Source organism: Thunnus maccoyii, chromosome 5 (assembly GCF_910596095.1).
Source record: "Thunnus maccoyii chromosome 5, fThuMac1.1, whole genome shotgun sequence".
Lineage (NCBI taxonomy): Eukaryota > Metazoa > Chordata > Actinopteri > Scombriformes > Scombridae > Thunnus > Thunnus maccoyii.
Window position 1 is genome coordinate 10,062,941 of NC_056537.1, and position 25,166 is coordinate 10,088,106.

The 25,166-nt window shown below is 39.8% G+C and overlaps 1 protein-coding gene across 8 annotated transcripts in view; it reads left to right on the forward strand.

The window, feature by feature from the left end:
• peak1 (pseudopodium-enriched atypical kinase 1) overlaps positions 1-25,166 on the forward strand; it is a 110,840-nt gene that overhangs the window by 36,827 nt on the left and 48,847 nt on the right. For 5 of the 8 annotated variants that reach the window (XR_006096146.1, XM_042411162.1, XM_042411160.1 and 2 more), the window contains one exon: positions 18,090-18,166. The exons of 2 other annotated variants lie outside the window; for them this stretch is intronic. The gene's annotated coding sequence lies outside the window, so the exon portion shown is untranslated. Of the gene's footprint in view, positions 1-10,299; positions 10,354-18,089; positions 18,167-25,166 lie in introns of those variants that run through there. One more of the 8 variants, XM_042411165.1, reaches the window with a different exon arrangement.

Consider the following 25,166-nt stretch of genomic DNA (forward strand, 5'->3'; position numbering starts at 1 on the left):
CCCTTTTGCTACTGCGCCTGCACTTTTATTGCTTGCCTCCACATTCCCCTCCTGTTATGTGCAATCCTACTTTAAATGCACATGCTTAAAAACGATGATGAATAAACTGGCTTAGTAAATCTTGCTGTGAGTGACTTGCTCTGGGACACTACAACTAATTTGATGCATCCTTTTTATGATGAATATATGGCTTCATGGTTTAGATTGGACAACATTGCTGCCTGCTTTTTTTTTTGGATACACATAAATTGCATCTATCGATAATTTCCTCAATTCACTGATTAATGGTTTGGTCTATAAATTGTCAATTAGTTAAAAAAAACAAAAACCCATTGCAATTTTCTGTTGACATCACATTGGGTTTGTTCTGTCAGAATTGCTTGTTTTGTTCACCCAACAGTCCAAAAGATATTCAGTTTATGATCACATGTCATAAAGAAAAGCCACAAACCCTCACAGTTGAGAAGCTGGAAAGACATTTGTTGGCATTTGCTTGAAAAATGTCAAAATGATTAATCAGTAGTCATTGCAGATTAATTTTCTGTTAATCGACTAATCATTGTGTTGTTTCAGCCTTAGCTGCATACAGTATATTGTACCTATACAAATACTAAAAGTTAATTTCACAGCGCTCATCCCTCCTGTGTCACATAATACTGAAATAAATCTAATTCCATTCGATATTATCTTGTTAGGTGGAGTGGAGCAGGTGGACCTAAATACAAGAGACTTCAGGCTGAAGAATATATTCTTTATTAAGGCTCGAGTGCCGGCAGAGTTAAACTAAACAGAGCAGAACAAACTGAATACAGGATCCAACAAAACTGAGCTGAAAACCAGGACTTAAATACAGACAGAACTAACGAGGGAATGGGGAACAGGTGACTCGACAGAGGACTGGCAAGGAGCTGATTGGCTGGGGAAAACTCTGGGAACAGGGTAGGGCTAACGAAGCATATGCAGGGCAGGTGTGGAGGGAAAAGCAGCACAGAGACGCAGGAGGAAAATCACAGAGCAAACTAAAAACCCAGAAACAAAATCCTCTCTTCAATATATCACACTAACATTTTAAACTTTCAAACATACAAGTGAAACCAATATAAGGAACACAAATCTGACAGACTGATACTGTTGAGTAATTTTAGCATGTTAGATATTTACAGAACATCCACTTTCTGTCCACCTACAGATCCCCCTTCAATCTATCCATAAATATCGATAGAGAACAGATTAATAAATACAAAGGGTATCTATGGCAATGTAAGATCACAACACAGGATTAAACAGTCAATTAATCTTAATATTCAAAGTAAAAGGGTCTCTGGTGGACTGGTGGATAATAGCAGCTAAGGAACATAGAGAAAAACTGGGACACAACCACAACATCACAACAATTTGTGCATGCAGTCGCGCACCTTTAGAGTGTCATACGCTTAAATGAAGAAAAAAAAATACGATTTGACACACAAAAGTGTCCATAGTGATTTAAATTTTATACCAAGATGGAACAAAAAGATGAAAAATAAAGGTTGGAGGAGACAACAGAAGGGGGGTGAAGACTTTTTTCAAAACACGCATAATATTGAATAATATATAATATTGAACTACTGAAATTAACCTTCTGTCCTACTGACCTCTCTGAACTTGCACTGGACCCTTTGGAGTTGTTCTCAAATGTGGGTTTCCTATTAGAAAATTGTTTTTTGATCCCTTCCACATGTGTGCATACTTCAACTGTGACTCAGTATTTTACGGTCACAGATTGATATTGCACCATTTCATCACTCTTCACCACTTTATGTTCTCTACTCGGGTTCGGCTATCAAATATCCCTCTCTCCTGAATATTTTATGACAGGATGCCTTCCTCTGGTTTTGGTGCAATGTGCTAAGGCTGATCTTTAGTCGTTGCTTTCTAACGATAGCCTTTGCCCTTTAAGTGGGAGGGATTCTGCGATTTTTTTGACGTTACTATTTAATAGGCTCAAATGGTCATGTGAAATATTAATTTTAAATCATCGCTGTGCTCTTGAGAAGTAAAAGCGCAGCAGCTTCTGTAGAGTTAAATTACCTTGTAAATTATGCATAGTGGTGACATACATATAATGTAATATAATATCCGGTTTGGGAGAAGAAAAAGGAATCACACTCCCCCATATGTATCTCATCAGGGGATAATTCCTTGTATGAGAGGCTTTAGATTACATGGTTATTGCATTGTGTTGTTTGTCAACTGAGATAAAGAATCAAATTAGACTAACAATTGAGCCTGTAAATTGTAATATTTATGTAGTATTCATTAGTTAGAACACCCTTTTCAACAACAGACAGGACTCAAACCTGCATTAATACCAGGGTGTAAGATCCACAACATCCCCAAAAGCATGTCGGACACATAATTATTTCGATTGGCATTTACGTCTTTTCATTGACTTTGTATGCATTTGCACCATCTCTTATTTTTTGGCACGTATTCATTGTCAATACGTCATAATAGTGCATGTTTAAGCAACCTAAAAAGATGATATGTCGCATGTAGTTCAAGTAAAATAAAGAACATTAATAATAACTTCTCAATTTATACTTAGATAATGATGTTTGTTGTCATTTCAGAGGTTTCTGATTTTGACCAGACCTTCCTGAAACTCACCGTGAAGGTCAGAGTGTGTTTTTTTACACAGGCTCAACTTTCTGTTACTGGTATTTAATGAAAACCAGGTTATAGGTTGAAACTGTGAAGCATAGGGCATTGCTTTTGCTTTTAAGTGTATTTGCCATTCAACGGCACTAAAGCTGAGTGTCTTCAAGGCTTTTTCGCCATCTCCTTTAGGAATGCGAGAGTGTTCTAGTACACTTGTGAAACCCTTCACAGAGAGTCTTGTCCTACTTGACATGCAAAGAAAGGCACAATCTGTGATTGAAATTAAGCTTGTCCAAGCGTCAGTCACACGCTGTGCTCCTAAGTCTTATCCTGGAATGCATTTCATCATTCTTCCCTTGGTTTTACAAACAAGTCATCCACTGAGTGAACTGCTTCTTGTCAGTTTGTCATGCTGATGTACAGTATGTGGGCATTAGATAGTGGTATTTCAATGTTACCAACCTTTTAGCTTGATTGCAAGTGCAGTTGACCCCAGGCTCTCAAACACATGGGGTGCATACTCACCACACAAGGAAATACCCCCAAGTGTACATCACATTTATTAACTGTCTTAAAGCATACACTTACACTTGTCAAGCACCAAATTGCCCTTATCCAACTGCTAGGGTGCTTTGAACCATTCTATAGTGGATATGCGCATGTAACTGTCCATTCACTAAAGACAATCTGAGAGTGGCTAGAGACATGTAGTGGAGCATGCAATGAGCAGTTTACAGATCGTAGTTTTGCTTGAGGAAAGACATTTCCACAACATACACTGGTATCGTTGGAATTTTCCAGGCCGGAATTCAGTCCCATTCATTTTCCCCATAAACAGTGTTACATGACTCACAGTCGGAAATCTTCTACCGCTTGGATGAGCATGAAACACTCCCTGTTAAATCATCAGTACAAAAGATGAACAACTGCATTAAATAAAAAAATAAAAATTTTGTGGTACAAGTTAACTACGACTCCCAAGGTGCATTTTGGAAAGAAACAGCCAATCACAGAGCTTAAATTTTTTTCATGTGCATGGCTTAAGGCAGGCAAACGCTAAAGAGTTTTTGTTTTTTTGTTTTTTTTTTGTTTTTTTTTCTTTTGAGTGAATTTAGCAACTACGGCACTTAATTTTATTTACAACTTCAACGATGAAGTGATTTGAATTTATCACAGTTCTTATTTGCCCTTCTGGCTGACTTCTCCATAGCAACAGCAGCTGAGCCTCATGGATAGTGAAGTACTCTTAGCCGTCCACCATGTCAGAGTCATGCATAAAAAGTGATTTATCAGAAACAAAGTTGAAATAATTGAAATTGGTGGTCATAATATAAACCTATATGATCTTTACATTATCTGGCACAGTCCTGTGTTTATATGGTAAGGAATATTGAGGATATTGTTTAAAGAGAAATTAGAAATGGGAATACAGCAGCCTCTCCCACTTTGCAACTCTATGCCTTAGCTTTGTTTATATTGCCTCTCTAAATTGATATTTAAATTTCCACTTTAATTGTTCTATGAATTTGACATGGCTTAGAATTAAGCCGCTTCAAAGGACCTAATAGTTGTGAAGGCAGACATCTGTAAAATAACTTTAATTGCATAAAAGCACCTGCAGAAAACTATTTACCTTAAAATAATTCAGTCAGTTTCTCAGTTCCACCAGTATGAATCGCAGAGCTCAGATATTCCAGCGCTGTATATAGAGGGCAAAAACAATTCAGTGCTTCGCCATTATCACTTTCAGTCAACCGACTCCCCAAGCTCAACCTCACTGACGCAGAAGCCCTTTCATATGCTTTAATCCTGTTAATAATTATTTGCTATGCAGCTGAAGAAGGAGGGCAGATTGAAAAAGCACCAGAATGCTCTGCACCGATAGTGCCATCGAGAGTGAGGGGGAGAATAAGACTTGGAATGGCTTGTGGTGTGGGAGTTTCAACAGCTCTGTGTTGTCCTTCCCAGACATTTTCACTGAAGATGAAAAAAACACAGAATGGCCTCAAGGCTTCATCCGAAACTGTTTTTATGCCAAAGGACAACATTCCTGCCCTGGATAAACAATAGTTGAATTTGAAACGTATTTCTTCCTGTTTTTGCCTAAACTTTTGAAAAAAAAAAATGTTACTGATATATAAAACGTGTATAAAATCTTCTGCTGCTGACTTCTTTTTGGTGAATTCCAATTGGCCCTGTCTTATCTCTTCCCTGCCGTTCTATGCTATTGAAAAACATCCTCCTCCTGGACCAGCTCCTTATCTGGAGTGGCTCTGAATGGGCTCAGAACAGAGCTGGAATCAACATCCCTATTGGTCTGCTGGCAAGGTCGAAAAAGGAAAGCATTGGCTAGGGGCGAGAGTGAGCCAAGGAGCTAAACTGTGTCTTCATCCTCCTCTCTCCACTGGGGTTGGAGATAGATTACTATGACATTCTTCCTTCTCTCCATAGATACTAGAGCTCATACTGGCTCATACTCTTGTTATGTCATACTTACTGGAGTCGTGATCAGAAAGCTAAAACGTCTTCATGTCGCTGTGAATGAGGAAAAGTCTAATTCTTTGGCGCATGAAAAAACGTGTATAAAGGAGCTCTTCTCTCTCTCATACCCATGCATTTGAAACAGTTTTTCTCCATTCAGACATTAACATCTCACAAAACTTCCCTAAACCACCACAGCAGTGTGGATTGACCGGACTGTAATGCGGTAGGACACGGTAATCTGTCACAGCATCTCACACCTCATTGGTTCGTGGAACTTGTGAAATTTCAGCAGAGCTGGGATCCACATATCTAATCAAATCATAACTCTGGAATGTGCAATTTTTCACAAATAAATAGTAGTGATTATGTCCTTCCAGCTGTCCTTTCTTGATTCCTTCCTCTCACTCTCTCTGCCCCTCTTGGTTTATGAGTCATTCAAATCGGTGATTGATACCCTACTCTTGTTTCAACTTTAATAATGTCGTTAAAATAGACTTTTATGAACCCAGAGCTCCTTAAGACAATTGATTTATTGAGATTTCTAGGTAAATCGCCATGGAGAAAGAAGAATGATGTAAGCCTTACATCCCTCACTCACTTTATCGCTGCGGACACAACATGTAAAAGGAAGTCATTATGGTGACGGAGTCCTCCCATCCGCAGGTAGGACAGCTTCAAGTGAAGGACAGAGGGATGGATGATCCTGTTGTGTTCCCCGTCACATTCAAACGTGAAGTCGAGATAAATAAAATGGGAGTCGAAGGATTGTCTCAGTCTCCCTGATAAACAGAGGGACAGATGAGGATGACAAAGCAGGAGATGTGCCAACATACGTCTGAAGGCGGTGATAAAAAACAGCTGTTAGGTGGTATTTGTCTGTGTGAATGCACACATGACGGCAATATTTATGCAAGGGGTAGCGCCTCCTCACATACAAACACAGCTCGCATTCACAGATGAAAGGCGGTAAACCTTAATGGCAGGTTGGCTGTACATAATGGTGTCTAACCACAGGCATTTTTCTTGGAAGCCATCTGACATTATGTGTGGTCACAGACACTTTGTAATAGTTGACTCAGTGGAGTTAGAAGTCACTGAAGAATCAGAGCTCACAGACTAACCTGCCCTGTTGAAATGAGAATGACACTCTGGATGGAAATCATGTAGAATATTTATAGTATCTTACCATTTTGTTGTTATTGCCTTGGGTTCTATCAAATCTGTACAGTAGACTGTAAACAGATAGTCTACATAAACCACTCAGTTCCAATTTTGAACCACTGCAATAAGAGCATTTGAGAGAAAAAGCTAACTATTTATCATCCAAAACATATTCTTTAATTACTTTCTCTTCCCTGTATGTTTAACGATAAGGAGTGTGTTTTTTTTTTTTTAAGCACCATTATCCAGCATCTTAGTAGTGGAATACATGTGTTTATTTATGTAGAATATAGAATTAATCCTTGAGCAAAATACCAACTGTGCCCCACAGTCACAGCAAACTTCTGCCTCTATCAGCTATCTGTTTTTTGTTGGGTTTTTTTCGTGAGGACATTCAGACGGCTAATTAGTGGCAACCCTCCCCCCTTCTTTACTTTTATCCTACTGGCTTCCCATTCCTTTATCCTACTTCCTTTTCTCTGTTCTTCACAACCAGAGAAACAAAGAGTCTAAGAAATGGCGAGGTAGAATCTTGTTTTCTCCTCCTCCCTGTATCAATTCTTACATTTATAGTTTATTCACAACACGATTAAGTGCAAGCCATAAATTGTATATTTCATTGGTAACCTGATCCTCATGCAGGTAAAACTCCACTCTTTTTAATGAACTACCTACCAGTCCTTGCCTCTCTTTACAGCCAATGCCCTTGTGGGTCCTTGGACTAATTTCATCCCCAGTGCCCTGTCTTTATTCTGAATCTGGACCCTGCTCCCTCAGTGTAGAAGACATATGGTCCAGATGTCAGCACAGATGATGGGGCCATATAGACCTCACCACATCATCTGCCAACTGCACTGACATCTGGATGCATAGTACCTTTGTGGTCAATAGGAAATGGCCTCTTAAAGCTAATTTAGCACTGCTTTGCTACAGAGACTAAACACTGGAAAAAGCTGGTAGTCATCAACGGTAACTATCCTCATCCTTAGAAATGTCGTGTGAAAGCTTGGAAGCCTTCTGCCAAAATGCCTCAGATTTGTTTTGGTAATAAAACAGTCACTCATAGCGCCCAACTACTTTTAACAAATGTCTTACAAGTCTAGTAAGACTGAGTAACTTTGGAGGCAGCCCCAGGATGAGGCATGTTAGCTGTGGAAACTGTGATGGATCTAGTTTAGGTTGGGCTCATGATCTGCACAGATGTTCAGTACCGATGACCATATTGGAGACGCTGAATTCTCTTGAAGATGTTTGAGTTGGGCAAAGATATTAATGTAAATGATAACTTATTGCTTTGGCATAGATGTCACATATACATAGTAGTGTAGAGGTGCTTGAGGTCTGTAGTTATCACCAATTTGACCCATTTGTTCTGCTATCATCAGTGCTTTAAGGCTAAAAGATTGACCGAAACCCTTTAAAGGTATCTTTTATGGCAATGTTGATGTGAAGCGATGAACCCATACAGATGCTTTTCAACTATACCCCTTCTTAAGTATATGTTATGCCATTGAGCACAGTTCCCTTGTTGTAACTGCAAGAGTAAAAAAATCTCTGATTATATTTTTGTGAATACTAGCTTTCAGACTGAAAACATGAGCTGAATTGAGTTGTCATACCATAGCTATTCTACTAAGACCAGGGGAATTGAATCAGTAATCACTTTTCATGACCTAGAAATAAAGTTTCTAATAAAAGCATGTATTTATGAGACAGTAAGTGGGTCATGAACTTTGAAGAAATGGACAAGGCCCATGACATCCATAATGTACTAAAGGATACATGTATTGTAGAGAAATAAGTGTAATTTTGACTAACTATAAGTGAATACATTTCTTTGTTCAGCCATTGAAAGGGTCATAGAATTACAGTACCAGTCAAAAGTATGGACAAACATTCTCATTCAAATGAATGCAAAGCAGTGTCCAAACTTTTGACTGGTACTGTACATATTAGTAAATATAACATTTTAATAGCTGCCTGAAACTTTGGACACAGCTGTAGTCCTGCCTCAGAGCTGCGAACATTAACCAATGAGATATAAAGTGAGGAATCATTTATCCTTTTCTTTCCAGATGTTTTTTGTTTTGTTTTTCTTATATCCATGTGGTCAGGCTTTGTGAAGACATTTTATCAAGTTTTACAGCCAGGGGTTGTAATTGCAGGACCAAGAAAGGTAACACATAATCAAACACTGACATTTGGGAACTACCAAGAACAACAAAAATCCTGCACTGCTGGCCACTGGTTTGCTTCACTGGTTCATGCCTTGTATTTTAATAGTAGTTGTTTAGCGAGGAGAGAGCACTTTCTCTGTCTCTGACTCTGGACGTGAGCTCGCTTTACAAACCATTTGACTTCTGAAACGTCTAGTAAATATGCACTTAGCAGGCTGGAGGTTGACTGCACACAGGTCTATACAGTGGCGGCCTTAAGCATTTGGGGGCCTGTTTCAAGAGCTAATGTGGGGCCTATCAGTCAAAATTCAAGTTGGTTTGCATCAATAATCGTATATTTTTGGACTTCAACTTAAATGCAATATGTGCTCTCTCAGCGTCACGGACATCTGAGCGTAACATAGAAATAATCTAAACCATTCCCTTAATTAAAACCTGACACAATGCTTTGGAATGAGGAGAAGCCTCGCCCTTCTCAGCAACTACTAGTCTGCATCGAATAGAACTATGTGCTATGTATCTGCTGACACAAAAACAGTTTAAACAATTCCCTCAGATCAAATGAACAACAAAAGCAATGCCATATTTTGCTTAGGAATAAAAAGTGTCTACTGGTAGTTTACAATAAATTGCGCTTTGCAAATGGGGGGTCTTAAAACCAGGAACGGGAACTTTCCCCTCCTTTCCTCTCTTTGGGTGCTCCGTCTGTGCGTCAGTGTGACAGACACATCCGCACACACACAGACATGGAGCCTGTATGTCTGCATGACGCAGGGAGCAGCAGTGTGATTTCACTACAGAGGCCGCAGCGGAGAGGATGAAACAGACTAATAATAGTAACAACAGTATAGCTACGTTTTACTTGACGATGGCAAAATGCAGATTATCAGATTCAACAGCCGTATGTTACAGGAGAATATTGCAGCGTCCCAGAGGTGCTTATAGAGATTCTTTTAATTATCCGTATTTGCTTTAGTTTGAGAATTTACTAGTTTGCATTAGTCGACACCATTAGTAGTGTTTACAGTGAAGAAATGACCTGCCTACTGTTTTGCTATGAATGTTGAGTTGCTAACTGGTTCTAACTGCAATTAAAGCTGGCTGGTAGCTTTGAACCACAGCTTGCCACTATATAAAGTGAGTGAATTATTCAACTCTTGTATGTCAGTCGGGGGCTCTTGGAGAGGGCGGGCCTTGTTTCAATTGAAACGGGTGAAACATAGCTGAGGCCGCAATGGGTCCATATCTACGAGAGGTTGACAGCTGCTCAGCTCTGGCCCTGCCTGCAAAATGTATCGTTAAGAGGCATCATGAAACTGATAGGTCTCAACGGGAATTCAGTCTTACTGAGAGAATTCAGCTCAACCCCATTCTCTCATTTCTTCTCTCTTTTTTTTATATCCTCTCTATGTTAACCATGAGGAGCTCTTAATGCACTTTGAAGTTGTGACTGTTGTGCAGAGCTGGTCATACATAGGGACTGAACATAAACTACAACTGCCAAAGAGAGTGGAAATGCCAAGTCTATCTCTCCTCTGTCAGTCATCCTCTTGTCGTACTTCTCCCTTCAGTTTTTTCTGGGTTTTTTTCACCTTTTCGTCTTTTAAATGTGAGAAGCCAAGTCAATTAGATTCTCACCCTCATGTTCTTAGCTTTTTTTTCCTCTGCCTTTTCCACTCTCCTCTCCTTCATCTCTGTTCTGTTATGTTTTAGCTCCCTCATCATCTTCCACTCTAGTATTTGTTCCCTCCCCTCCCTCCTCACGTGGTGCTCAAGCTCTCTCACTCCCTGTCTCTCATTCATGCACCAGCTCCATCCTGACTACGTTTGTCATGTGGCTCTCTCCCCCGTTCGTCTGCCTGGCCACTGATCGGATACATGCCACTGCTGTGTAAGTAGTTAGCCACGTTTCTTTTTTTTTTGTTTACTCTTCACCTCCCTCCTCTTCCTGCTCCTCTCAAGGTCTCGAGGTTCCAACAACTGTTGCTGTCTGCTCACTATGGCAGAGGCTTGCTCGCATACTGACAGGTTCAGAGACACAGATGGACAGAGATGACCACACAGGACTTGAGAGATCCACAGGAAACAGGTTGTGCATGGAGATAGGTCAGATGAACTGAAGTCAGAGAGAAGCAGAGGAGGGGGAGTCCCAAGCCAGTCTATGCATCATTATTATTATCTCCTGTCTCAGGTGTCAAGTGTATGGAGAAGGAACTCGTCAAAGCAGGATGTTTGACTTCAGACAAGTTGGCTCACATGTTAATGAGAGCTTTTAATACACGGGAGTAGCTGCAGCTTTCCTAGTCACAGTTCAGTGTTGTGGGACAATAATGGGAGCATGTCATTACTCACAATGCTTTATTCAGACACTACTTTCTATCCATTCATGCAACTTAACCTTTTCGAGAGAGAGCATGATTTTTATGGTTTTTGTCCTGTTCAGTCTTGTCTTTTTGTACAATATCGTAGAAGCATGTGCTTCTTCTGCACTTCCTCGTACACATTTGAATATTGAATTTTGTGTGGAAGCGGCTTGATCAGCTTAAAAAAATGTTTAAAAGAGAAGGTTTATCTGCTTACAGTGACTGTTGTTTGCAGCATGACTCTCCTCTCAGCATTTTCAGCACAATCCTTTACAGGCTGTATAGAAATTCCAACCATAGTAAAAGGATTTTCAAGCGTCTGTAATATTGGAACCTGAGAGTGGAAGGAATAGAAATGAACACTGAGTCTAAGATGGGGAATGATTGATTTTGTAACCCTTTTTCTCATTTATTCAGATGGGAAGGAAAAAAGTACGTGCTCAGCAGTACAGTCAAGTTAATACAACTTGATGGGAGGTTTATCTGTGACTATTTTTGCTGTATGTATATTGGATAATCCCACCCCTCCTCCAACACATTGCTTTCTAATCAGCTCCAAGCAGAAAGACACAATACACACAGATCTATGCAGTAGCTAATGCTTTTAGGCCTGACCAGAGAGAGTGTGTTTGATGATTTGTGTTCATTTCATGTTATGAATGCAGTCAGCGTTCATCTCACTGCAGGGTGTTAGTTGTGTGAATCAATCCTGTCTTAATCTCAGTCCATTCAGATATTTCACCTGTAGTGGATTTACATCAAGAGTGATTTAGCCAGAGATCAGTCAGGTGATTAGCAGATGATTTAAATGTCTCATTTGAAAGCTAAATTGAATTGCAGGTGTAGCGAGCTTAAGCCAAAGGGAGATCATTTGCTACCCTTTTACCCCTGGTCGTGTTTTTTTTCAATCTTTCTAGTATTTAGATATTTTACTGTGACCTACAGTATAAAGTAATCCAGGGAGATTTTCAAGCTAATGTATTAAATGGCATCGTTTCAAACATTTCCTCTTCCCATTTTACCCACATGATAAACAGTACTTAGGGCAGGCTATGACAAAGTAAATCAACTATGAAACAAGCCATTTGGAAGCATTTATCTGTCAACTCTGGAGACAAATGGAGAAACTACCCACTTAAGTACCCACTTAAAAGCAGTTTTAATTTTAACTACACCAAAGTAAAAATAGAATTGATTGATGATTCTCATCATTGGTTGGATTGACAATTTCACTAACTTTTTATGACTCAAACTAGATAATGCATATCTTTATTTTTCTCACTTGTATTTTCAGTTATGTGAATCATGGAGATTACATTCAGACCTGGCATTTATAGTCTGTACACTTAACAAAAACTAAATTCATTTATTTAAAATTGTGAGCTGCAGCCACCATAATTGATGAAGTTGGAGTTCTTACAATTTGTCCATCATAAACACTTTCCAGAGAGCATACATTTGGAAATATTGGTCTTTGTTGTCCTGTGATAGTCATGTGATGAAACGCACTCGTTGTTAACGTTACTTTAGTTTTACAAAGCGCTTTTCTGTAATTAGCCTTTAATTTGTGCCATCAATCATTTTGTCAAGGCTAGTGTTTTTCACACTGTGGGGGTCTCATGTTGAATGAAACTCAAATGGAGAGCACCTTGTTTTCTCATAAAAATATCCTCTCTGACTGAAGCCTGTCTTTGCGTTCTCTAGCACACTCTTAACAGAATCTAAAGGTGAAACTTGCTTAATACCCCACAGGCTTTTTCTGATGAAGGAGTGGTGCCAAAATGCCACTCTAAGTATGGATCATGTTCCAAATCGCTGCATCTATGATGAATTATGAAGAGTCACGCCAAAGATGTGCTGTCAATTACAAGTCAGAGCCCCTGGAGCAGATTTAACATGTAATGGAAGTGGTTAAACATATTTTTAATTGTTTTCCGGTTTCGGGGTCCAAGAGAAAGTGTGAAGTAACGCTGGTGGCTCGTTGGTTGACCAATCACAGTGCCAGTTATGAGGTATTTTTAACATGTAACTGCAGTGAACAAGCAAGATGCCGTAAATTCAGCCAATACATGCTGAATGAAACTGAGCCAGACAAAAGATTTTTAGAAAGAAAACCTGCAGTCACCCTGGCCCACACTAAAAGTCCTACCTTGAACAATTTTCTATGCCAATGCTGCCCGCTCACTGTTGGCCAAGAAGGACAGAATAATCTACTTTTTTACCAAATTCTGCACTGATTTTCTTGACGACCACAGTAGAAGAGTTATTGCTATTAGTCGATGAAAGAAAGTCATTCATTATCTCCAGAAGGACAGTTTCATAATAATGGGCTCTAAAGCAATGTTTATCTACCATAATTCTCACCAGACAACTCTTGAAAAGGGAAGATTAAGGTTATTGTGATCTACTACTGTTTTTTTTTTCCAGCAAACATTGAAGTAAAGCAGAAACAGGCATAATGAGAGTTTTAAAACTCCAAAGCCTACAATTTTCACCTACAAGACCATTCTGCCAAGTTGGTTAATTAAAGTTTCCCACAAGTAGGCTACACGTTTTATAACTAATCAGATTTTCCCGCTTTAGCTCACCTGTCTGTGGTATCTGTCCCTTAATTTAAGAATAACATTAGTAGATGTCACTGCAGAGTCATTCTCACCCCCACAACCAGCAGCAGCCAACCTGTCACTGAAAATGCAGAGTAGTTTTGAGATGGTTGTTATGGAGACAAGGGCAAGGTAGAGCATAACGACAGGAAGCAACAATAAAGATGAGACGGTGGACCAAGCATAACAAGCATCCCGATGACTGGGATGTACTGTATGTGCATATTCATGAAGCTGCCGTCAGAACTGACCTGTGTGTTTAGTGTTAAGTCACAGCTGATGGTGACAATTTCCTTGTCTGTGTGGCGTCAACTCTGCCACTAAGCTCAGGATTTTAAATGCTGGTTTGTCTGTGGTTTTCCACTGAGCCCTGTTGTTGTGTAAAAGCTTTTTGTGTGTCTCTGTACTCAACCATGGACTTATACTATATCTAAAACACCATATTTAAGAAAAATACAGGTCTTACATTTTAAGACGAGCTTTGATTATAATCCCTTGAATTGATCAAAGAATGACAGTAAAAACCAGAGAGCCAAATAACAGTTTTGTACTTTGAATTTAGTGCTGTTTTATGATATTTTCTTAACAAAGTACATATTTTTGTGTCCATTGGATCATATGGTACTGTTGAAATGCCATTGTGCAAAACAGAAAAGTTGACAGTCTTGTAAATATAAAGATACCTTACAGAATAATCACCAAATAACACATGCAACTATTCTCTAGCTAAGTGGATCTGGACACTTGGTACGGTTTGCTTGTTAAATGACCTGAAGCCTAAAGTCATTATACCTTAATCCTGATTTCAGGAAGTTGTCACGCACAATTTAAGTTAAATGACTTGCTCGAAGTGGTGTTTGTACCAAACACAGACACTCAGCCTCTTTGCAGTTATTGTTAATGACAGTGAGTGAGCAAATTATGCTTACAGACACTGTTTATGTACTGGGGAAGGGGAAGGTGGTCTGGGAGATCAGGTGAAAAGACTCTATGACAACTATAAAGATGCCAGCAAACTGGTGATGATCATTCTGATATTGGATCAAACGCAGACCATCATGATCTTATGAACATTCACATAAATGTTGCATAAGTGATCAGCTAAAACCTGCAGTTTACTATATCTTGGTCAGATTGTCCTTTGATGCTGTCATTCAGTAGTGACACTAAAGAAACGTTAAACATGGTTTTGCAGTAAACAAACACTTGAACTTTCCCCCATAACATCAGCAGGCAGCTGAATCACTTACATGCACTGTAGGTATTGAACATACCTCCCAGACAACAGCCACAGCAGTAATCAGTACATTTATTTTCAAGCCACACAGCCATGCTTTGAAAAAAGCACTCAGACAGTCAAATAAAAGCCTGTTCACTGCCGAGTGTGCCAGTCGAAAATTCAAACTGTTATTATGGTGTCAAAGTATCAACACACACTTGCAGTATCCCAGGAAGTGCACCTCTCAGAGAAGACCAACCAATAGTATGCTAGAGCTGTGAGTCCTGATGAAGGGAATTTGCAGGCAGCAGATGGACTGCTGGAACCAGCTGTTGTTTACTAGGTAGAGGGGAGGGATTGTGGTCAACAGTTCAAATGGGTAGGGACATGCGTGCAACGGTACCTGCAAACACTACACTCTAATTTAAGTCATCTGAGCTGTACAAAACAAACAGTGTTGCGCTGGTACTGTAGAGGAATACCACAACACAGAGCGCTGGTAAACTAGAGGTTTGATAATCCTGTTTATGATCGCAAGGCTTCTAATTTCCAAGTTTTAAATCTAGGCAGGAAATGAACAAAAAAACAGCCCTTATTCAGTAATTGTGCTACTGTCATATGTCTACTGAGCCACTTAACTCAGGACTACTCCAACTGACCCGCTTAGGTCACTGGAGGTGGGTTTATTGGGCAGCTCCCAGGTGTGTATAGCTCTGAGAGTATGTGGGAGGGCAGAGCTGGATGGAGCGAGTCTCATCTTGCTGTACTTAATAACACTAAAAAAGACTGAGCATAGAGTGTATAAACTTGCTCTTAATTGCCTTTAGCTTTAGAAATGTTCTTCATGAACCTTTTTTCCACCATTTAAATGAGTTCTACCTGTCTAGAGGAGGTCTGCTGACCCATTAGCTGTTCTACATGACATGTAGTCAGATATTAGCCAGTGACTCACCCAGGAACACAACTCATGACATAAAAGAAACACCGTAGCTCCCGACTGACAGCTCCAGGTCTGCACTGTTAAAGGCAATTCGAAGTTTCTTTTGCAATTAGGGTCTTATTGAGTTGTTTTGGTCGTCATTTCTGACTATACTAACATTTTATTCAACAACAAAGTAATTGCTGTCATCTGGGGACATGGTGACAGAATCGTAGGGTAAGCACGAGACTGATCAGATGATCACATGACAAACCAATAGGTTAACCATATTTTCTAAACCAGTTGTTAAGAAATGAGCACACCTGTTTGTTATAATCCTCTATCCTCTACAGCTATGGTAGTTACAGTGTATAAAAGGTCAATCAAGCAATAACTCTGTAAATTCCAATGAAGCTATACACCAGCTTTAGGTGTCTTATCTTCCAAATGAGTATAATGAAGTCAAAGCTTTGTTTACAACATGTTCTATCATCAAACCGCTCATGTTGTCTGCCCCGCTGGACTCCATTGTAATGATGACACCACATCCTGAGATTGAAAAATATCACACTAAAAGGAGACTAAACCCTTGTATTGTGAGAGTTGCCAGAAATGTTCATTATATGTCATCAAAAGCTGCGGAGGTCGGGTGATAATTTGCTGCATAGCAATTTAGATTGCATAAGAGACTGGCAGGTTCATCCCATAAAATTGTTCCATTATTCTGATGTAATTGTTTCATACTGTTGGTCAAACAGTTGTAAATGTAGTATGTATAACGGGAGACGTGTGTGAGCATACAAATGAACACTTGAGCCTGCATGACATTTTTTCCTCTTCTTCTGTGCATAGACAAAAATGCACATACTAAAAAAGCTTATGCACGAACCGTGACGATTCGAAGCTCGCGATGATGGCTAAAACCAAGTGTGTTACTACCAATCCAGTCAAAAATACATAGACATGATTTTAAAGCCAACAGTAGCAGAGAGGAAGCATACACATAAATGTACAACATCCTTTCTGAAACCAAATTGCATTTATTCATAACATGAGCTCACTAATGTGCAACAACAGTTTTATCAGCACAGAACTTCCAAGGATTTTCTCTCCATATCCCCATTTTGACAGATCATTTTTCCATTCTAAAGCGAATAAATAGGCGCATAAAAAAAAAAAAAAAAACCTCAAGGCTCTTGAAATGACTGCGGCTATTTTTATCCTCCAACAAGATGCTTCCTCCTTGGATAAATTAATGCAGAGCGGTTTTTAAGATAGAATCCCTAACACGAGGAAGGAGGTCTTTGCGTTATTTTCTGAAGTTTCCCTCGGTTGCATAGCAACACTCATGGAGCCACCTATATTGTTTCCAGATACAATACCTCTGAGAGATCCTACTATGAAAGGAGGATAGCATTTGCAAATGGGCTGAGCAGTTTCAATACACTGACAGAAAATCTGTGCTCCCTTCACAGTTGGCATTAAATTGACCGGCTGGATTAGGAGAACTGTTACTGTCCAGTTTATTTTCAGCATACAGGATATTAGGACATGACAGACGTTCGCATGTTGCTCAGTTGAGTGTTGTGTGTATATTTAACAATGTACAACATGTCATAGTGACCAAGGAATTATGCACCACACACACACACACAAACAGTAAGAATCATGACTACCAACAGTTCCCAAACCACCCCGGGACCCTACGAGATAAATAAGGTCATATGCATTATATTATGTCTTTGTTGTGCCTTGGGGTGTGATGCAACAAAAGCTTTTCTGTAGAGAAGATGAAGATGAACTTCCCTGGCTGCTAAATGTACCACTAAATCTGATATTTGCGTAATGATGCTGCTTCTGTTGAGCTGCTCTGTAGAGAGTTATTTTCATCATTCAAGAGTGATCTACACATGCTGTAAAACAACACTTAGAGAGAATGTACATTATGGAATATATGTGTTCACATTTGTGGATGCCGCACATACATTTATTAAACAACAACAAAAAAAACTATATTTAATTCCTACAGAAAAGTTTCAGACTTGATCCAGGAAACCACAACCGTTGCATATTGCATGCCAAGCAGATTAAAAAACAAAAAAAACCCCTTTAAGATCTGTGAAAAGTGTTTGACCTGCAGTATGTCTGAGAAGCAGAGGTTGCTAAAAACAAGACCCAAAGGCTACTCGAAGCTCGAAATGCATCAAGTTGTGTGTATTTCTGTCTTTGCCTTTTCACATAAAAGCATCTCTGTTCTTATAATGAATTTTCTAGCGTGCTAAATGTACCGATAAATCTGATATCTGTTCCGTAACGCCATGCCAGAACAATGACTTACTCTGAAAATGAGCCATGATGTTAAGAGATCTGCCTCGGGCGAACAAAAAACAAAAAAACTCTCTCTCTCTCTCTCTCTCCTTCTCTCCCTTTGTCTCTATCACCCTCCCTCCTCATTCTCTCTCAAACACTTTTTCTCTTTGTTTCTTTTCCCTCTGTCTGTTTGTGTCTTCCCGTCATCTGTAGGTTCCAGCAGTGGGTGCTCTCCGCTTCACCAACTGGGACTCCATGGCTGCCAGTGCTGCCGCTTGATTCATTGCACTGTGAGTTTACTCCTGCTTTGTGTGTGGATGTGTGTGTGTGTGTGTGTGTTGGTCTGTTTGTCCATCTGTGTTTTTCTCATTGGCTTTTTTCTTGGCTGTTTGGTCATGACTATGCAGCATGCCCAGTTGAATTAATAGAATACCAAAAACTTTGTCCTCTGTAGTAGCTGCCTCTCTGTAACTTCACTTTTAGTACTGTTTTGAATTGTGCAGATACAATTTTGCGACTCTAAAAGCTGACGAGAGAGAGTCTAGTTACTCCCCATGGACCAGAGTCATGCTGTGTTCATTATTCTGCTGATTCTACTCCAGCAAACTCTGGCATTAGTATGGCAATGCTGCCTTTCTCCAAAACAAAAATGCATGAAGTCAGTCTTCCCAACTTAATGACTGACAGGCTGTGAAATCGATTACAGCTCCAAGCACTGCAATACTTACTAGTGTTTGATTTCAAAACAACACCATCCACATTAGAATAAAATACAGTATAATAAATGTGTAACTGAAAATATAACAACTAATGCAGTGTTATTGGACTTGAATCGATTCTTACCTGCCGTCGGACACAGCTGGATGAGCAGACGCACTATCGTCGATGCTTCTAGGAATACTGTGGCAACATTAAGTAGATGTGGATCTAATGGTTTTGGATTGGGGGGAACTTCTCTGTCAGTGAGCTTATTGTGAGGATCTTCTCGATGACTTACCTTCGCTAACATTCTCACGCACTTACTATCTCACTAATGATCTCTGTTTCCATATGTCTCGGTGCCAGCTGGGTGAAAAGCAGCCATCTGCGTTGTTGTGTCTCAGCAGGTTTTGGTCCGGCCCTGTCTGCATGTGCTTGGTCTCTGCAGCTCCCACAACAAATGTTACTCTGTTTGTGTGTGTGTGTGTGTGTGTGTGTGTGTGTGTGTGTGTGTGTGTGCCCGCCATAACAATAGATACAGTGTGAGCTATTCTTGACCTTTTACAAAGGAACACCAGACTATCTAAATATCTTCTCAGTTGTTTTTCTTCTGTAATTTCTGTTTGTCTTTGGTGCCTTGTATTGAGACCTTGAAGATACACACACACACACTTGTGCTGAACTGGGAAAGGAATAAATATGCTGTATATTCTTTGCAGTGTTAATTGGAGAACTTCATTGGGAGCAAGTGCTACAAGTGTTATAACGTCCCTCTTACATAAGGAAGTTGTGGTTTCTTTCAGGTTGCCCAGAAAAATCATGTGGACATGAAAACATTGCAAGCTCTTATAAATATCTCATGGATTGGTTGAATCTATGTTAATACTTGAGACCCCTGGAGGGATTGACAATTGCACGTGTACATTAAGATATTGATGCTGAAACGACACATATTTCATTCCTCCGCCATGGCAAGAAAAAAAAAGTAGTATGCAGCAAACTCTAGCTGGCAGCAAAAACTCCCCCTCACAACCAAGGAGCGTGTGAATCTTATTTTAAAAATATTTCTTTTTTAACGAGACCCGTCAGGCTTGATTTCACACACATGCACCGACTCAAACGGTTTAGGGCTGGTTGGAGGAAGCGAGGAGGATGAAATACTTGTTCAGGCAAAGGGAGAGAGGTACCCTACCTTGCGAGAGCACACATAGGTTCTCTCTTTCAAAGCTTTCGCCCCACAGGCAGCTGCTCGCCCGCGTCCCCCGTGTATTTTCACCTGGGAGCGACAGTGGCGTAGGCTGGCATTAGCGCTTTCTCGCTGTCTCTTGCCTTTACTGGTATCCATTAGTTTCTGCTGCCATTGGTTTGTTTTGCACTTGGCAGTTAAGAGCAGGGAGATGTTGTGTTCAGTGTAATTGGATGATATGGTATTGCCTTCCAAAGTTGTTCTCGCCAGCAGTCGTTTCTTGGCCTGTACCTCTCATCACCTTGCTCAAAGCCACTGAGGGAAATGATAGCTCACATTGCAAAAATGAAAACAATGTGTCTGTCCCTGCTCAAAAATGACAAGTTGTGTGAAAATACTGTAAACTAGGACGGAGCAGTCTGGGATTTGTCATTATTAGTATTGTAATTCTTTTGTTAGCTATTCCTGGAAGAGTGTCCCCTCTTGTGTGATCCGTCCCAAAGTTTTCTTCCAATTTTTTTTTCCCATTGAAGGGTTTTTGCAGGAAGAAAATATGCTTCGCCAACTTTTTTTGCAGGATGCAGGTCAGGCCAACACAGCTGTTACAACTCTTCTACTACTGCTGTTGTATATAATGTCTTTCTGGAGGTGATTCATTTTCAACTTTGAGATGTTACTGTCAAGCGTTAAGACAGAAGCGATGCCAACGTATGGAAGACGATCTTTGATACAAAACTGCAACTCATTAACAAATGCAGTGATTTTATTATCTCCTCTACCCTCACATATTGTGTGTTTTTTTTTTTTCATCAAAGTCTGTCACATTTTGAAATAAAAACACAAAAAGACAGCTGTGAATGCTTTCCAGACTGTAGCCATTCTCCAGGGAGCACAGTTAGCAGGCAGAGAAACAGACAAAGCCATGGTTAAATCATTAGTGAAATAAGCCTGTCCCCCATTACCTTCAGCTTAACACAGTCCAACACCATCATGGGAAAAGAAAGAAAATTTCCACACTCACAGAAACACTCTATTTTCTTTTCTTCTTTCTTTCTTTTTCTTATTGGTGGTAATTGGGAACTGTTATCAAATCTGTTCCCAACCTTCTCATTTCACCCACAGTCGGAGCACTGTAGCAGAAACGGGCGATTGTTCTTCGAAGAAAGTAGGACGAGTTTTTCCAGCAGCTACGGTTTTGTCTCGGGGCTGTTTCTGTCTTTTGTAGCTTCCTATATTTTCTGCCTATATATTCCATGGCTTGTGTCTGTACTCCGGAAGGAGTAATTAAAGCCTGTAGAGACTGCTGGTGAATGTAGAAGGAGTATCAAGGGTATTAGATCATTACCCATAGTGCATCTTTATATTTATGTATGGTCTTATGTGCACCACTGTCACAACAAAATGCCGTAGACTTCTTGTTTTCAAATTTAATGTTAATATAACTGGCTGTCAATATTTTTATATTAACAGACAAGTGAGTTTCTTTCTTTCGGATGCATTGCTGGTTTTAGATCTTGAATAGAGCAAAGAGGTTGAGAGAGAAGCCAACAATATGTGGAGCAAAAAAATAAAATATCAAATGTATTGATTCAATAAACACATACTCTTTGAAGTGAACACGTTGCTCGTCACCAGTCTTTCAAGGAAGGAAGGCAGTCTTGGCGAGTGTGTCTGTGTGTGTGATATTACAGTCCTGAAGCCAAAAGAAATTTTCTGTGATCCTAGCTGATAGCTGATAGGAATATTCAGTTCTCAGTGTGATGCTACACTCAGTGTTTCCTGGTGCCAAACAACCCTCTGTTCCATAGGGTAGAGGGAGTGGATGCCGGGAAGGTGTTAGTCAGGGGGTAGAAAACCATCATGAGCTCTCCACAGTCATCACTAACCTGCCTCAGGCTAATCACCGTGTCAGTTTTACGCCAGAGTGTGAGTGAGTAAAACTGAGAGTTAGAGTGAATGAGCGTATGTATGTGTGTGCGTGTGAAGCAGAGTATGTGTGTGTGTGTTGATGTGGATATATGGGTGAGAGACAGAGAGAAGAGAAAACTGTGAGAGAGAAAACACATGATGACATCCTTGTTATTTATAGCCCTACAGCTGGATAGTGTGTTATATAGACCAGCTACAGTTGTTTGCAAGTAATTCAGGGTTTGGATGTTTTCCTCCTTTTCCCATGACCAGCACATAAAAAAAAATAGTAAATGTGTGTTACAAATGTCTTTTTCTGCCTTTCCAGTTTCACATTTAATGCATTAAGTTATTAAACATGTCCAAAGAGGCGTAGCTCATGTTTGACCAGGGCAAGCAAAGAGCTTGTGGGTTTCACACTGAGCAGACTCAAGATCTGTTTTACCACCCTCCTCCTGACTGTTTTCTTTGTGGTTTATGTGAACAGCTCTTTTTTTTTTTTTGGTGCCCTCTATAGTTTTGCTACCACTGGGGATTTCTAGAGTACTGTTACTAAGGTAAAAATCTATCATAACATGGAATTTGCAAATGACTTTGGACGGTTCTACAAAAGCTGGAAAAGTATATAGCCAAGTCTCTCATCTGTGATGATATCATGTTGCACATTTTTACCTGCTCCAGTGACAAGGACTTGTGAACACTGTGGCAGCACACACTGTGATTTTCCTGGAATACAGGGAACATTTTGTTCCTGCTCAGAATTTATATGATCAGGTAGAAGTTATGCACAGTCTTTTTGTAAAAGCTTAGAGAGGCAATCTGTTTGCTCTGCAGAAACAGCCTTCTTTTCAATTTCAATAGAGCACATTTTATGGCACCAGTAACTACCATTAGTTTACATAAATATCCAACAATATTATATTGAATATTATAACCAGAGGTTAAACCTGAGGATTTTTGGCTTAAGTCAAACAGACAAGTATAAATACTGTATCTCTTTAGTGGACCCTTAAAATGACATCATAGTTATTGATATTAGATATAGATGGTGATATAACTCATGTTTAACAAGGCAGGTCTAAAATGAGGCTCAGCTTTAAAATGTGCAGAAACACTAGTTTAACAAAGTGAACTATCATTCTTTTAAGCATGATGCTACACACTACATATGTATTCCAATATACATACAGTATATTGGAATACAGTTACAGTATATCCGCAGGGTGAGCACCATATATTATACATTTGCATTTACATAGCCAGTCCCTGCAGATATTCCAGCTTTCCTAAAAATATCCTTAGTCTTTTATATAACTTTGGGGAATTGATTGGTGTCAGCATTGGTACATTTGGAGAAACAAAAGAAAAAACTATTTCATACTCTTGCTACATACTCTTACTGGGAATCCACATCAAAAGTGAGCAACAAGTAAGCACTATGGAAAGGTTGATCTGTTCAATCCACACAAAAATATCTTTCAGGTAGCCTCAATAAGGAGTACAGAGGAAGAAAACAACATTGGTTTTATTCAATGATTATATCCCCCCCAATGTCAATTTTATAAGCGACACTGGAGGCCATGATAAATACCGTCAATAAGTTCACAACTTAGATGCAGTGGGAGTTTTGTGTGATTTTTAATGACTGCTTAGGAGATTATGCTTCACCAAGCGCACCAGAAGGGTGTGGATTGGTACATTTATTAAACTGGAAGCATATCTGTTCCACAGACAGACGATTAACGGATGTGAAAAACACTTCAAAAAAGACACTTCTATGTGGATTGTCCTTTGGGGAAGGTGTTATGATAGAAAACACTTTTACTACATAATTCACTTTGAGTAGATGTCACATTTTTCAAATGGTGATGATTTTTGGACCTAAACTTTGTATTTGTATCTGTTTGGCATGTTAAAGCTATTTTACAGTACGTCGCTCGACACTTTTGATAAATGTTGCTCAACAGAAATTAAAGAGTCGCGTTTTCAGTTTATGTTTTGGTAAAAGGTGTCAGTCTCTATGGTAACCAGATGCTATCCTCCAGGCAGCTTGTTTAGTTACATTATATTATCCCAACTGGGAGTAATTGAACAAGGATGTTACAAGTTATCTAAAGTTACAGACCAAAATAAGGAAGTTCAGTGAAAACTACAATCTCCATGGCGGCGTGGTAACACTAGTAACACTGGTAATCACATTGCGTGACAAAATATGATGTTGTCCGCAACATAACAAAATTCTCCCGGGTCCACAACATGAAAGGGACACTTTTCTTCTGTCAAAAATGCATCATTTCTTTCGAGCAACACTTATCCAGAGTGTCAAGCGACCTACCATAAATCAGCCTTTAGTCCTTTGTGTGCATATCCATAAATCTGTGAATTGTTTTTGTGTGTATTATGCTCTCCCACACATCTGGCTTTGTCTGCTCTGCCACTCTGCTGGTGTTTGTCTGGAGGCCAGCGGGTTGGTCCCCAGAGACCTCTACTGGCTCTTTCCCAGGCCGAACTCCAACAACTCTCCCAGAGTTTACACAATACTAAACACTGGGCTGGAATGCTCTTGCTTTCTTTTTTTTTCTCTCTTCTCTCTCTCTTCTTTTTTTAGTGTTGCTCTCAGTTCACTTACTCACTCTTTGCTATTGAGATCCTATCACCGACTGTCTGTCTCTCTGTCTGTCTCACCTGAATACCTGAATACGCTCTTGAGGTTTATATTGAAACTTAACTATCTTGTGGAAGTGTTGAATGTTTGAGACTGACAGGTTGAACTGCCAAGGGCTAATGACTGAAGCTTACAACAGCAGTGAGAGAAGGCATCATTATAACAGTGTCATCTAGTTTAACATTAGCTGTTGCAAGCCGTAGCTGTCAGTGAATCAGCTATGGGAGGTGAGCTTTATAATGAGGTCGTTTGGTTGTCACATTACTCACCGCTGTCTGTCAACACCAGTACTGAAAGGGCTTGTGCAGTCCATGTTTTTAGTTGTTTACTCTGGGAATTCTTAAGGCTTGAAAGAACTACAGGGGAGCCCTGGTAAATGTTGGAGCAGATCGCAAGCTGCTAAATTCCCCCCACTCCAGGTCCTTATGGATTCTTTTGGCAGTAAAAATGCAAATAATGATTTGATTGCACACTGCAAGATTTCTTTCTGCAGGAAGTACAGTAAACATTGCATCTTCAAGAGCAAGATACCTGCATTGAGCGCGGCCCAAAAAACAGCATCTAAACCCCCACCATTCAAAGCTGTCAAAAGCTGAAAGCTCAGACAAGTGAAACATTTGTCTTCTCTTCAAACATAAAATAGACTTTTGGCAGGAACTAAAATACAACAGGGGCTTGAAGCTCATCAAATGTTGGCTGCACATATTGATGTTGTGCAAAACCCAGGATTAGAGGGATTCATATGTGCAAGACAATCTCTAATCTCCTCTCTGCTAAGAACAAAAATGACAGGAACGAGGCTGAAATCCCTTGTACTTTTCCAGCACTCAAA